The 14137-nt window shown below is 46.8% G+C and overlaps 1 protein-coding gene across 3 annotated transcripts in view; it reads left to right on the forward strand.

Annotated features, from left to right (window-relative positions):
- The first annotated feature begins 5541 nt into the window (after nt 1-5541).
- Nucleotides 5542-14137, forward strand: part of MELK (maternal embryonic leucine zipper kinase) — a 94554-nt gene continuing 85958 nt past the window's right edge. For all 3 annotated transcript variants that reach the window (XM_004711017.3, XM_045296668.1, XM_045296667.1), the window contains exon 1: nt 5542-5636. The gene's annotated coding sequence lies outside the window, so the exon portion shown is untranslated. The remainder of the gene's footprint in view (nt 5637-14137) is intronic.

A 14137-nucleotide genomic window follows, 5' to 3' on the forward strand; every position in this document is an offset into this window, starting at 1 on the left:
TGGGTAGCAGCACGACACTTAACTCAATATGCCATCAGGGCTTTTGTGTCCTTAATGCTGTACCCCAAATAGCTGCATATTATTTAAGTTAAAAGTTGGAGTCTTGGTAACGACCATTCAGGTCTGCGTGGTCCCGAGACCTATGCCGATTACCACACAGTCAGGGGCTTGAAGACCCAGACAATCCTGTCAAGCCTGTATGCTTGAAAAATGTGCAGTCACGTTTGCATCTGTCATGGTCCTTTCCCCACCAGTCATGATTTTGCGATAACGTCCTTTGTTCGTCCCTGTTCGGCTATTAACTGCAAGGTCAGTGGCTCAAAGCCACCAGCTGCTCCCCAAGAGGAAGATGAGGCTGCCTGCTCTGCAAGAGCTGGAATCGACTTGATTACAATGAGTTTGTGTGTGTGTGTGTGTGTGTGTTTGGTGCATCTGCACATATATTTTCCCTTGCTTGTGGCTACTCTTCTTTACAGCATCAGAATTTTCTATTTTTATTGAAGGTCTAGTTCCAGCACAAAGTACTTCAATCCTCTGGTTAGAATGAACTGCTCCCTCTCTGGTACTTTGATCCAGTCCTTTATTAATGCTACTCGTCTACAAGTCTGGCTGCGGTGAGCTCCCGGGGCCAGAAGCCCCATCTCCTCTCCTCCCTTCTCTGGGTTGGCCCGCACAGGCATATGGCAGGCACCAGTGACTGAGAAATGAATGGATGTCCCCGATGACCCTGCGTGACAATGACAGGCATTTGGCTACACACACAGTGCAAGCGCATGCCCACAAAGGGCTCAAGAAGCTGTCATGGGGTCATTACCAACGCTGTGATTATTGGTAGAGATGTTACATTCCAAAATGGCCCGATCCACCTACTCCATGAAACAGGAAGCAACGGAATCAGAGCCCACCCTCCGTTTTGTCCACATGAGCAAACCGATGGTTTAGCTACAGAAAATCACATCAGTGGAAATGAGCTTTAACTTGCTGAACGGTCTCTCACAGATGGCGAGGGAAACTGATGATGCATAGAAACTGCTCTCTGGTGTCCCCCTCAGGTGGCGCCCAGGGCTCTGGCCATAGCTGTCAGCCCTAAGACATGTCTCTTGTGTAACATACCCACAGAGGGCCAGGGGCTGGCTCTTCAGGCTCCGCAGCTCAGAGCCCCAATCTCCTTGCTCTGGCCTGTTTTCTTGCCGCCACCACCCCCTTTTTGTGAAGTATAATTTCCATTTTACTTTCTTTCCGGTAGGTTTTCCTTCGGCCTCAAAGCTTTACATTGGCTTTGAAGGAGGCTGTGGTGGGAGGGTTCAGTCTTTCCTGGCTTCAAGTGACCGGTTCCTGATCACCTTGCTGTGAATGACACAACTCACACATACAGCCTGGGAAGCACACACACATGGGGACACTGGCTTTGGAAGTGTCCCCGATGGCCGCAGCCTCTACAGCGTTTCAAAGACAAACTGCTTAAGGGCCCTGTCTCTGAGAGTGCAGCAAACAGGCTGCTCATGGCCACGGTCCTTTCCCTGCAAGACCCTTGTTTCTTCTTTGAGTCCTCTTGGAAGTGAGACTCTGGGAGAGCCGGGCTTTTGTTTTTGGATATAATTAGTCTCTTCAATTTAGGGATACTTAAACTTCTTTGGATATATGTGCTAAAAAGTTTTTGGGGAAAGACTTTCAATGAACATCTGAATATTTTATCATGGTTTTAGGTCGTTGCAAAGGATGTGATTTCTGGATGACTGTAAATATCTAAAAATAAACTGTATTATTGAGAGTATTTTAACCAAGGCTGTAACATCACTCATTTGGGTGCATCTAATGGACTGGAAATACTAGCGTGATTTGAGGCCCGCCACCACTCACTTATTTAATATTCTTTGCCAACGTCATAATTCAAACGCATCACTTCTCTTTGACCTTCCTTATTCATGGCCCAGCTTTGGCATGGATGAGTATTTGACATGATTGAAAAGACCACAACCTGCTCACACGCACCCTAGTATTCATCAAAGTAACATCTTCATTTCAACACACACACACACACACACACACACACACACACACACACACACACACACGTCTTTTGCAGCACATTTGCCCCACACAAGAAGTCATTTGAAGACCATGAACTGCTGGAAGAACATGCCTGTCTTGATTGAAGCAGTGCAATCAGAATGTTCCTTAGAGGCGGGGATGGGTACATTTGTCCCACGTACTTTGGACATTTTCTCTCCAGAAGGACATTATGGGAAAAAGAGGAAGCCCCTCGATGAGACAGATTGACACAGTGGCTGGTTGATGGGCTCAAGTTGCAATGATTGTGAGTATAGCACCAAGCATTGCAGCCATTGTGAGGGTGGCACAGCATCGGGCAGTATTTTGCTGTGTTGCCCACAGGGTTGCTATGAATCACAAGGGACTCCAAGGCACCTCACAACAACGTGCATTTAAAAAAGATAAGAGCAAGCTGTTCTTTTTTTAAAAAACCATTTTATTAGGGGCTCATACAACTCTTATCACAATCTATACATACATCGATTGTGTAAAGCACATTTATACATTTATTGCCCTCATCATTCTGAAAACATTTGCTCTCCAGCAAGCTGTTCTTTAGGAATTGCTCATTTCCCATCCCTTCTTTTTCTTCTTTGAATCATATTTACCTTCTATATAACATTTTAATGGGATGTATTTTTATGCTTGGAAATCTTTTATCCAGCATCCCCTCATATTTCATGGAATTCAATAGATGACAACCAACAGCACCCTTGACTGTCATTAAAAATACATAGACATTTAAAGTTGATGCTATCTCTTTGCTCCAACCACTGATCATTTTGTCAGCAGTCCAGCACTTAAGCACTGTAACACAAAGACTTCTTACACTTCATAGTTAACCAAGATGACATCAATCATGATCAAGCAGGAACAAGCTTTAGAAAGACGTCAAGCTTGATGATGAGTTGGTGTTTACGATGCCTGGAGTTATCTGATGTGCGATTCGTTTGGCTCCTTGGTGACTTTTATTTGTGGCAATGCACCTCAGTAAGATTCCGAAGAGGAGAGCGGTAAGCTTATTTTTTGTGAGGTGGGAGAAGGGCCATTGGTCAAGGCCATTGGTTGATTCTAACTCAGCAACCCTCTATAGAGTGTCTGAGACTGTAAATCTGTATGGGAATAGACAGTCTCATCTTCCTTCTACTGAATGGTGATGGCTTTGAACCTCGGACCTTGTGGTTATAGTTCGACAATTAGCACCAGGGCTCCTTTTTGGTCAAGGGAGGATGAAAACAAAATCCATGATTACAAGCGATTTCTTTGGTAGATCAAGAAACCCTGGTGGTGGACTTACACTCTGGGCTGTTAACCCCAAGGTCGGCAGTTTAAACCAACCAGTGTTTCAGCTGAGAAAAGCGAACCCAAATTCAAATATAATTGATCGAGACACATCAATTGCTTCGTAAACAGGACAAAGACAAATCATCCAGATGAGGGAGACCATCAGCATGAGGTCATGACGGTGTCGGGGTGTCACAGAAATTCGGTCACCTAAATAGGCTATGGAGAACAAAGGAAAACATTACAGAATCATGATGGGCAGCACATCACTTCATCACAGCTGGAGACGGAACTGTGGAAGCTGGAAGGGATCAGGATTCATCCGACACCTACGTAGGTGGAAAGGCTTTCAAAATTGGTTCAGGGCCATTTGACAGAGGCAGTCAGGGTATGACTCACGACCACGTGTAGCTTAGCACTCCACCCACATTCCATCAAAGGCACACTTAGGCAAGACTCTTCAGACCCATGAGTGGGTGCCCTGAAGGCACCCACTTTCAAACACACTCTGCCTGAGGGCAAAGCTTCTCACAGGGCCCACTCTCGGTCAGAGAGAATTCAAGGGACTGGAATTCATGCGGAGACTCAGACAAGGGCTTAGGGGTCTCACTCTAAACCACAGACTTGTGAAAAGCCAGTGCTCAGAGTTTAAACTCTCAAAGACCAGAGTGAGGCTGTCTGTCCCCCCAAGAGCAGTTCTACCCTATCCAACTGGGTCACTGAGGAGTCCTGGCAACATAGCGTTGGGCTGCCATCCTCAAGGTCAGAAGTTTGAAACAACTAGCTGATCCTTGGGAGAAAAATGGGACTTTGTACTCTCATAAGCAGCTAAAAATAACCCAAACCAAACTCACAGCCATATTGAATCCGTGCTGAATCACAGCAACCCCTTCTGGGTTTGCTTGCGGTCGTTTTGAGCCGCAGTCGTGCAGGTAGCAGGAGGCCAACACATAACCACTACACCGCCAGGGCTCCCCAAAACACGACTGTCTGCGGAAACTCGCTGGAGCAGTGCTACCTGTCCTGAAAGGGTCACTACGAGTCAGCATCGACTCTACAGCAGTGGGTTCCAGGGTCACTGTTGGAACTGACAGGATGGCAAGGAGTTTGGGTTTCTCTGACAGATCAGTTTTAGAAAACTCAAAAACTCACTGCCATCGAGTCGATTTTGACTCATCACCACCCTACAGGGCAGGACAGAACGGCCCTGTGGTTTCCAAGACTCTAAAAAAAAAAAAAATCATGATCCGAATTCTACCTTGCAAGTCTGGCTAGACCAGAGGGTGTACACTCGTACAGATAGGAACTGGAAACACAGGGAATCCAGGGCGGATGAGCCCTACAGGACCAGTGGTGTGAGTGGTGGTACTGGGAGGGTAGAGGGAGAGTGGGTTGGAAATAGGGAACCGATTACAAGGAACTATATGTGACCTCCTCCCTGGGGGACGGACAGCAGAAAAGTGGGTGAAGGGAGACGTCGGAGAGGGCAAAATATGACAAAATAATAATTTATAAATTATCAAGGGTTCATTAGGGAGTGGGGAGTGGGGAGGGAGGGGAAAAATGAGGACCTAATGCCGGGGGCTTAAGTGGAGAGGAAATGTTTTGAGAATGATGAGGGCAGTGAATGTACAAATGTGCTTGACACAAGGGATGGATGGATGGATTGTGATAAGAGTTGTATGGGCCCCTAATAAAACGATTTAATTAAAAAAATCATTTTGTTGGGGGCTCGTACAACTCTTATCACAATCCATCCATCCATCCCTTGTGTCAAGCACATTTGTACATTTGTTGCCATCATCATTCTCAAAACATTCGCTTTCTACTTGAGCCCTTGCTATCAGCTCCTCATTTTCCCCCCCTCCGAGACTCACTCTTTACCGGAGTCGAAGGTCCCGTCTTTCTCCTAATTTTTGGAAAGTTAACGTCATAAAGTCGAGGAGGCGTCTCGGTCAGGAGGAAAAGCTTCACGTCCATCTCAGCGCCTGTACTCCAGCTGGACGACCCCCGTCGGCGGGGACCACCCGAGCGCCCTGCCAGTCCTTTCCTACGCGGGCGCCCGGGCCCCGCCCACGCTCTGGCCCCGCCCCGCTCCGGCCCCGCCCCGGCCCCGCCCCCCGCTCCGGCCCGCCCCTTCCGGCCCGGGAGGTTTGAGTCCCTTGGCGGGCGGAAGCGGCCAGAACTGACCTAACAGGAAGGTTCCCAGGGGCTTTTTGCTGCCTTGGATTCGCTGCGCACGGCAGGCGGACACCTTCATCGGTCGGCTGGCCGCGTCCCACCCGCCCGCGGCTCCTCAGGTCAGTGTCTCCCGCCCGCTGCCAGCCTCTGCCGGCGTGGGGAAGCAGTCAGCTCCGGCTCCCCTTGGCCGGCGAATTTCACCAGCACCGCCCCCGCCTTCCCAGCCCTGCTGCCTGGTTGAGACCCTCTCCGACCGTCGGGGTCCCTTCTGTAAGGAGCTTGATGATGCCCCCTACTTCCACACCCACTGCCATCAAGTCGGTTCTGACTCTTAGCCACTCTCTGAGACTTCGCATTCGTCTCCCTTGGAGGGGCTGATGGGTTCCAGCCGCTGACCACTTAGCAGCTAAATGTGTAAACGACCAAGCCACCCCAAACTCAGACTCACTGCCATCGAGTTGATTCCGACTCATAGGAACCTTATATAGGGTTTTTGAGGCGGTAAAGTCTTTAAGGGAACAGATGGTCTGGTGGTGGGTGTGAACCACCGACCTGGGGGCTAGCCGTCGATCCAATGCTTACCTTAGCGCCACCAGCGCTCCCCCACAGAGCAGTGAAAGGCACCTGGTGGGAAAAGGGAGATTTCCAAAGGAGGGCGCAATCTGGTCCTGAGTACCTCCGGTGAGTCAGTGTTCTGGAGCTTCATCTGGGGTGTTTCTCACTGGTACTGGGAGAAGGAGTACGTGGGGGTGGGCGTGGCACAGTGGTTAAGTACTGGAGATCGCTGGTTCTAATAGACCAGCTGCTCCCCAGGTAAGGATGTGGCATTCTGGGGGGCCGTTTTACACTGTCCTATAAACCAACCAAACAAAAAGACTCGCTGCCTCTGACTGGATTCTGACTCATAAAGAGCCTCTAGGACAGAGTTGGCTTTCTGAGCCTATAAATCTTTATGGGAGCAGTAGCCTCATCCTTCTGTACAGGGTGAGTGTTGGATTCATAATGCTGATTGTGGTCAGCAGCTCAGCACGCCCGCCACTCGGCCAGCAGGGCTCCTTACCCTGTCTTGTAGGCTGACTGAGGTGGAAGCTACTCTGGGGCAATGGGTTCGCTTTGTTGGGTGGGGGGAGGGACCTTGGTTTGGTTCTTTCAAACAGTTTTATTGGCATATAATTCACAAACTATACAATTCAGTAGTTCAGGCATATTAAGGAGAGTTTTACAATCATCACCACTATCAAATTTATGGCATCTTCTTCTGGTCCTCCTCGTTATGAGCGCCCTGTTCCCCCAAGGATTCATTAATCCAGTTACTGTCTTGCTTTTTTACTGTTTTGACGTCTGAGGGTTTGAGAGGCACTCTGTTTTGCTTATAAGCCAGAGTGCTAGGTTTTTTATCGTATTTTTGGTGGTGGTTTTCCAAGGAGAGTGGGAGAAATCAGAAAAGCCTTGAAATGCACTGTTAGGGCCCTGCTGTGTCAGTGGATCTGTTCTTCCTGGGCATCTAACTGGATCAAGCACTGCAGTCGATGGGCAGCCCGTCCCTTAATGCTGTCAGGGTGTTTCCGTGGTACAACGGGGCAGGCTGTTAATTACATTTACCACAAAGCCACATGATAAGCCTTTCTATATTTGGATTCTTATTTGAATTTACCCCCAGCATCGATGTCTTATGAAGCTGCTCACCAAGCAAAATGAGGTAAAGCCAAAAAAAAAAAGGTGAAGCATACCCCTGGTACTCCTATTGTTAGGAGCATAATGCTCCCGGTCTATTGCTACCTTATAATATTGAACCATAAACCTCCTCCCAACATCCTCAAAGCAGCTCAAGACCCCATTCTATCTATGTCCCCGGTGATTCTGTGATTTATTCACAGCCAGAAGGGCCTCACTTAGGTGTCTGATTGGGTTGTATTTTCCCAATTCATTCATTCATTCATTCATTATTCCTAGTTCAGAGGCTGCCTTCAACACTGACTGATCCGATACTCCCTTTAGCAGCTACAAAATTAGGTTGCTCCAATCACAGCTTCCCTCTGGTCTGTATTTCTAAACTCTGGTGGATAAACAGGGGAGCCCTGGGGTGTAGTGATGGCACTTTGGGCTGCTAACTGCAAGCCCTGAAGTTCGAAACCACCAGTCACCCCCAGGGAGAAAGATGGGGCTTTCTACTCCCATGATGTTACAGTCTCGGGAACTCACAGGAGCAGTTCCACCCTGCCCTATAGGGTTGCTATGTGTTGGCATCGATTCAATGGCTGTGAGATTTGAGTGGATAAACAGGACATTTCAGAATAGTAGGGACCAGCTTTATATCCACAAAATTGAAAAACCAAGTAAAATCTGGTACCAGTATAATAGTTTATAACCTTAAGCATTCATTTTCTTCTATTGTAGCAAAAACAATGTCCCCTGGATTCAGTGGTTGTCATGTCAGTGCATAGTAGTGTACTTTTCCAAAGACGTGGTGTATTTGAAGAAAGAGGGTAGATGGAGAAAATGGAAGAAAGAATGAGAAGGTGCTTGTTGGCAATCTTCCCTTGGTACAAGTCAATCTCTGCTAGTTCACCAGGGGCCAGCACTGGAAGTTCAGAGCTCCTTTGGGAGACGTCGATCCCCAGGTTGATTATGACATTTTAGACCCTTATTTAAGGAGCCTTGGTGCTGTATTGGGCTGCTAACTGCAAGGGCAGCAGTTCAAAACCATTGGCTGCTCCAAGGGAGCAGCCCATAAAGAGTTACAGTCTCGGAAACCCACAGGGGCAGATCTACCCTGTCCTATGAGTCGGCACCGGCTTGATGGCAGTGAGCTTTTTTGGTTTTTCTATCCATCATTTAGGGAAGTGTGGTCCAACACCAAACTACCGCCTTTTGCTGAGGGCAGGATGTGAAATAGCCCTGTCCTTTGTGACACTTGCTTCTTTTTCTTTGCCCCTCTCCTGTTTTTTAAACTTTGAAAAGGCATTGCGTTACTTTTAGTCGCAGTGCTGCCGCCCTTGTGGGCTGTTCTTTCCAAGGAGCCTGCTAACTTGCTTTGATGGCAAGTGGCCTTTCAAGCAGATCCATAGCCCTTCGCTCCCCCAGCTCCAGTCTCTGGCTCTTTCCTTTCCCTCTTCCTCATCAGGAGCCCCAAGATATTTTAGCCTTGTGCCATTTTTTTCTGCTGCAGCAATTGCCTGATTTGAAATTCTTGAGCCCGTGATTCCTGTCTTTCTTTTGGAAGTGAGGTTCTATTGTATGTTTATACTTCCCCCTGGCACATGCTCTTAAAAAGCTTTTGGAATTAGTCCTGTTGTTAAGGCATTTCCCATCTTGTGCCTTCAGGTGCCCAGTGAAACTATGTGAGGGCTTCGACATTCTCCAGCCTTTTTTCATGGGGTACCCACAGGTGTGTATAGAGATGGCTCCCCCTCATCTTGATTCAGGGTGATTGCAGTGCTGCTTCTACCCGAGGCCCTGAGGAAGCAGCCTTCCCTCAGCCTCGCTTTCCTCCCTGTAGGCTGACAGAGGACAGTAGGACAGGGGCGCAGGACTAAAGACTCGGGTGGTTTAATAGCATCCTGAGCATTTCAGGTCCCTGAAGCAGGAATTGGGGCTGGCTCAGCACCAGGTGCGCCTTGTGTTTCCTCTTCTCCTGGAGAGGGATGAAGGAGAGGTGAGATTGTATGGAGGAGAGGTTTTCACCCCCAGAGAAAAGTTCCATTGTCTTTTAATTCCATCTTCCACAAACTTTTGGAAGCTCCCTTATAAATAAGTCTTAAGTAACTTTTTGCCACTTGCGTGGAAGCAGAAATGGTTCGTGGAATCCCCAGTTTCTCCTCAGCGCTGGCATCTAGGTGCTGCTTCCAAAGCTTGCCTGCCGCTCCTCCCACCCGATTCCGGCCCGTTCAGCTAGATTAAACATTCAGTTTGCGTCTTGAGTTGCCAATTTTCTCCTTGGAAAGGACGCATGCTGTTGACTGGACAGCTTGTCTTTTCACGTTATCTTTCCTGCTAGTGCTCCTTTGACTTTGAGACAAAACTTTGTTTCTCTTCTTAACGGGTTCTAATTTTTTCCCCCTTTCACTTTTAAGATATTCCTCCTAAAACTTCTACCCCAAACTTATTGTTTACCAGCCCACAGATCAGCATATAAAAGGGAAGAACACGCTCCGCATTCTTCAGAGACGTGCAGGTTGGCTTCCAAGTCCCCATCATCATCAAGGGAACGTCAGCAGGGTCACAGGACCCGTTGCTTTGTTTTCCAATACATACATTTAAGTTATGTTCACATTAAATTTTACTTCTCTGTGTAATAGCGTAAGAAACGGTTTGAAGCTGAGAGACTGGAAGAAAAAAATGAAGCCTTGAGTTGCAGGGTTGAAGGATTCAGTGGGTCACATATCGAGTGATACAGGACGCATCAAAAGAAGATGGAAGGGAGACGCAGAGGCATTGTACCAAAAAGACTTTGTTGATGTTCATCCGTTTCAGGAGGGAGCGTATGGTCAAGAACTTGTGGTATGGAAGGTACCAGGCCAAGCTGCACTGAAGGCACTGGCAGAACGCAGTGCCCCAAGAACAGACAGACAGAGTCCAGGCACACCTAGGAGATCTTGGGAGCTTGGCTCCAGACCACACAGTCAGAGAATGTCACCACAGCTGAGGCAAAGGACTTGTTTTTGTTTTTTGTTTTCATTTTCTTTCTTTTTAAAAAAAATTAATCATTTTATTGGGGGGCTCTTACAAATCTTATAACCATCCATCATTCAGTTATATTAAGCACACTTGTACATATGTTGCCAAAACATTTGCTTTCTACCCGGGCCCTTGGTATTGGCTCCTCTTTTCCCCCTGCTTCCTCATGACTTGCTTTTGTTTTCCCATATGTACTCATATACCACAGCTGGTATAGGATCAGGCAGTGTTTATTCATTCAATTTTTCCAAGAACTTTTTGAAGCCCCCTCATATGATCAGCTTCAGAAGATTCTTTATTGACACATCGACTTCCCTGAAAGTTCCTTTTACTAGTATTAGTTGTTTCTACCTTCTTGACTTCCATGAAACGGTATTCTAATTCTTCCTTTTAAAAAAAAAAAATCATTTTATTGGGGGCTCGTACAACTCTTCTCACAGTCCCTACATCGATTGAAGCAGGCATGTTGGTACATATGTTGCCTTCATTCTTTTCTAGACATTTACTTTCTATTGAGCCCTTGGTATCAGCTCCTCTTCCCTCCCATCCCCCTTCCTGCCACACTTGGCTTAGGTCGCCTATGGAAGAGGCCTTAGCTACATTCACATGTATTAAAGATTTGCCTCTCACTTCACACACTGCCCTGGATTTTGTGTACAGTGTGAGATGGTGATGCATGTGGGCCCACCCCTCCAGAGATGGCGAACCAACTGTTCCAGCTCCAGACCTGTAGTTCCAATGATTACTACTTTTATTTTGAGCTATCTCGGTTCTGTTTGTCACATTAATAAACTCAGTCAAGATCCCCATCCTTTCTCTTCCTTCTAACTTTTTTCCCCAAAAAAACATTTTATTAGGAACTGATTCAGACATTATACCATTCCTTAGTTCAATCACAGTATTGTACAATTGCCACCAAAATCAGTTTCAAAATGTTTTCTTCCTTCTTAAACTCCTTGATATCAGCTCCCCTGTACCCCTCCACCTCCCCACCATGTGCCCCAGGAGCCCTTGTTCTAGTTATTGCCTGTATAGGTTCATCTTACTTGGGTTTCTGTATTTTCAATGAAAGGCACCAGCAATACTTCTAAAAACAGTGTCCATTCACTTGTGCCAGTCTTTTTCCTCTGAGATCTTTACACTGAGGTTCCCTCTTTCTGGAAGGCTCTTCCTCATTCATTCTTTGCCGACCAAGGGCTGTCCACCAATGATCACCAAGAATATGTGTGTAGTTAAAATGATGGGCGTGCTTAGTTAGCTGCAACGAGAGAGCGGCAACAGGTAACCTAGGGGCATCTCGGAGAGGGGCTTCCAGGTGCTTGCGCTGGAGGGTTTTAAGGAGGGACTGGGCCAGTGACAGGAGCCCTGGTGGCAGAGTAGTTATGTGTTGGGCTGATAACCGAAAAGCCAGCAGTTTGAAACCAGCAGCTCCGAGGAAGAAAGAAGGAGCTTCTACGCCTGTAAAGAAATTTAAAGCCTTGGAAACCCACAGGGGCAGTTCTACCCGTGAGTCGGCCTCCAGGACCAGTTTTTGAATGATTGCTATCAAAATAACAGGTCTTTCAGCATTTTTTGAGTATGTTAGGAGGTGGGAGGGCGAAGGTGGGACTGAGAAAGCAGTTATTCAAATCAAAACAAAGCAGAAAACCCCAAGCCAAACCCACTGCCTTCAAGACTTGGGACAGGGAGTTTTCAAAGCTGTAATCTGTACAGAAGCAGATGGCTACATTTTTCTTCTGCGGAGCGGCTGGTGGGTTTGAGCGACTGACCTGTTGGTCAGGAGCCAAGCCCTTTAACCACTGGGCCGACAGGGCTCTTTATTTTTCAGAGGATCATTCATCATTTTAACAGTCTTGTATAGAAATATTGTTTACATGACCTTCTCTCAGTTCTGTTAACAACATTGTGTTTTGATAGAAGCCCCCCAATCTGAATATCAGCAACACAGCTGATGCCCGCCCCTCCCATCCCACCTTTTCAGTTGAAGCTTGGCTTCAATGTTATCTTCTCCAACCACTATTGCATATTTCTTTCCGAGGTTCTATTATAAACTGCCATTATTTAATTTAGTTGTCTATTTATTTACTTGTGGGTCTTCCCCATTAGAGTGAGAACCAAGGTTTTTTTTTTTCTTTCTCAATCTTAACCCTGTACTTTCTGTCCCGTGTGCTGTGGAGGCAGTTCTTGTACATAGTGACCCCATGACAAGACAGCAGTGTCACCTACGGTCTCCTAGGCAGTCATCTTTACGGGAGCAGGTCGCCAGGTGTTTTACCCGTGAAGCTACTGTTGAGTTAGAACCACCGACCCTTAGTAAGCAGGCAAGTGCTTAAGCACTGCATGGCTGGGCTCCTTATTAGATTGCAGTCCGAAGCTGGGCCCTTGTAGGTGCTCAGTCAAGGTGTCTGGCTAAAGGAAGGAATGAAAGCCGACTTATGACTGTTAGCCAAGATTGCAGTAGCAACAGTGCCAGACACATTATACTGCCGATCTCTAGTTTGATTCGAGCCATTTTACATCAGTTAAAGAAAAGAAAGCCAACAAGCACATCTTCTACACAAGTCAGCTAAAGCTTGTGGTTTCATTTTAATCATTACCGTTTACTTTAATCTTGGCACTTTCTGACCTTGAAGTCATGATAAGTAGTCTTTGCAAAAGAATGTTCTTTGAAAAGACAAAGCCTCACTGGCACAGCAGTGAAGTCCTTGAGCCTCCAGCCTCTCCACGGGGGAAGGTCTGGCGACCTGCTCCCAGGAGGACTGATGACCAGGAAACCCCACGGGGCCGCTCTGTTCTGTTACAGGGGATCTCTACGGGCCAAAGGGCCTTGATGGCACCTCACAACAACATAAGCTTTATTGTTATTTTTTAATCATTGTATTGGGGGGCTCTTAGAAATCTTATAACAATCCATCATTCAGTTGTAATAAGCACACTTGTACATAAGTTGCCATCAACATTTTCAAAACATTTTCTTTCTGCTTGAGCCCTTGGTATCAGTTCCCTCACCCCCAGCTTGCCCCCGTCGCCGCCTCATGAATCCTTGATCAATACGATATTATTATTGTTATTTTGTGTCTTAAGCTGTCCGTTGTCTCCCTTCACCCACATTTCTGTTATTCGCCCTCCTCAGGGGGTTAGACTATATAGCCATCCTTGTGATGGGTTCCCCTTTTCTTTCCGCACCCCCCATCCCTTTACCATCATGATATCACTACTCCCACTACTGAATGTTCTTGAGGGTTTTAGCTGTCTTGGGTTCCATGACACACACAAGGTTTTTGGTTTTTTACATTTCTATTCATAGCAGTCTTTTAAAAATCATTTTATTGGGGGCTCATACAACTCTTATCACAATCCATATATGCATCCATTGTGTGTCATGCACATTTGTACATTTGTTGCCTTCATCATTCTCAAAACATTTGATTTCTATTTTAGCCCTTGGTATCAGCTCCTCGTTTTTACCCCTTCCTGCCCGCTCTCCCCTCCCTGCCCGCTCCCCCCTCCCTCATGAACCCTTGGTAATTTATAAATTATTATTTTGTCATATCTTACACTGTCCAACATCTCACTTCACCCACTTTTCTGTTGTCCATCCCCCAGGGGGGAGGTTATATGTAGATTTTTGTAATCGGCTCTCCCTTTCTACCCCACCTTCCCTCCACCCTGTGGTATGGCCACTCTCACCACTGGTCCTGAAGGGATCATCCGCCCTGGATTCCCTGTGTTTCCAGTTCCTATCTGCACCAGTGTACATCCTCTGGTCTAGCTGGATTTGTTAGGTAGAATTGGGTTCGTGATAGTGGGGTGGGGGAATGGAGGGTGGGGAAGAGGAGGAAACATTTAAGAACTAGAGGAAAGACAACACAAGTTTTAAAGTGTGATGTCTCATATTGAAAATCTAGAATTGATTTTTATGTATGGTATGACATGGGGCTAC

The sequence above is a fragment of the Echinops telfairi genome, unplaced genomic scaffold, assembly GCF_000313985.2.
Source record: "Echinops telfairi isolate 266 unplaced genomic scaffold, ASM31398v2 ScPeMD7_7410;HRSCAF=8448, whole genome shotgun sequence".
Lineage (NCBI taxonomy): Eukaryota > Metazoa > Chordata > Mammalia > Afrosoricida > Tenrecidae > Echinops > Echinops telfairi.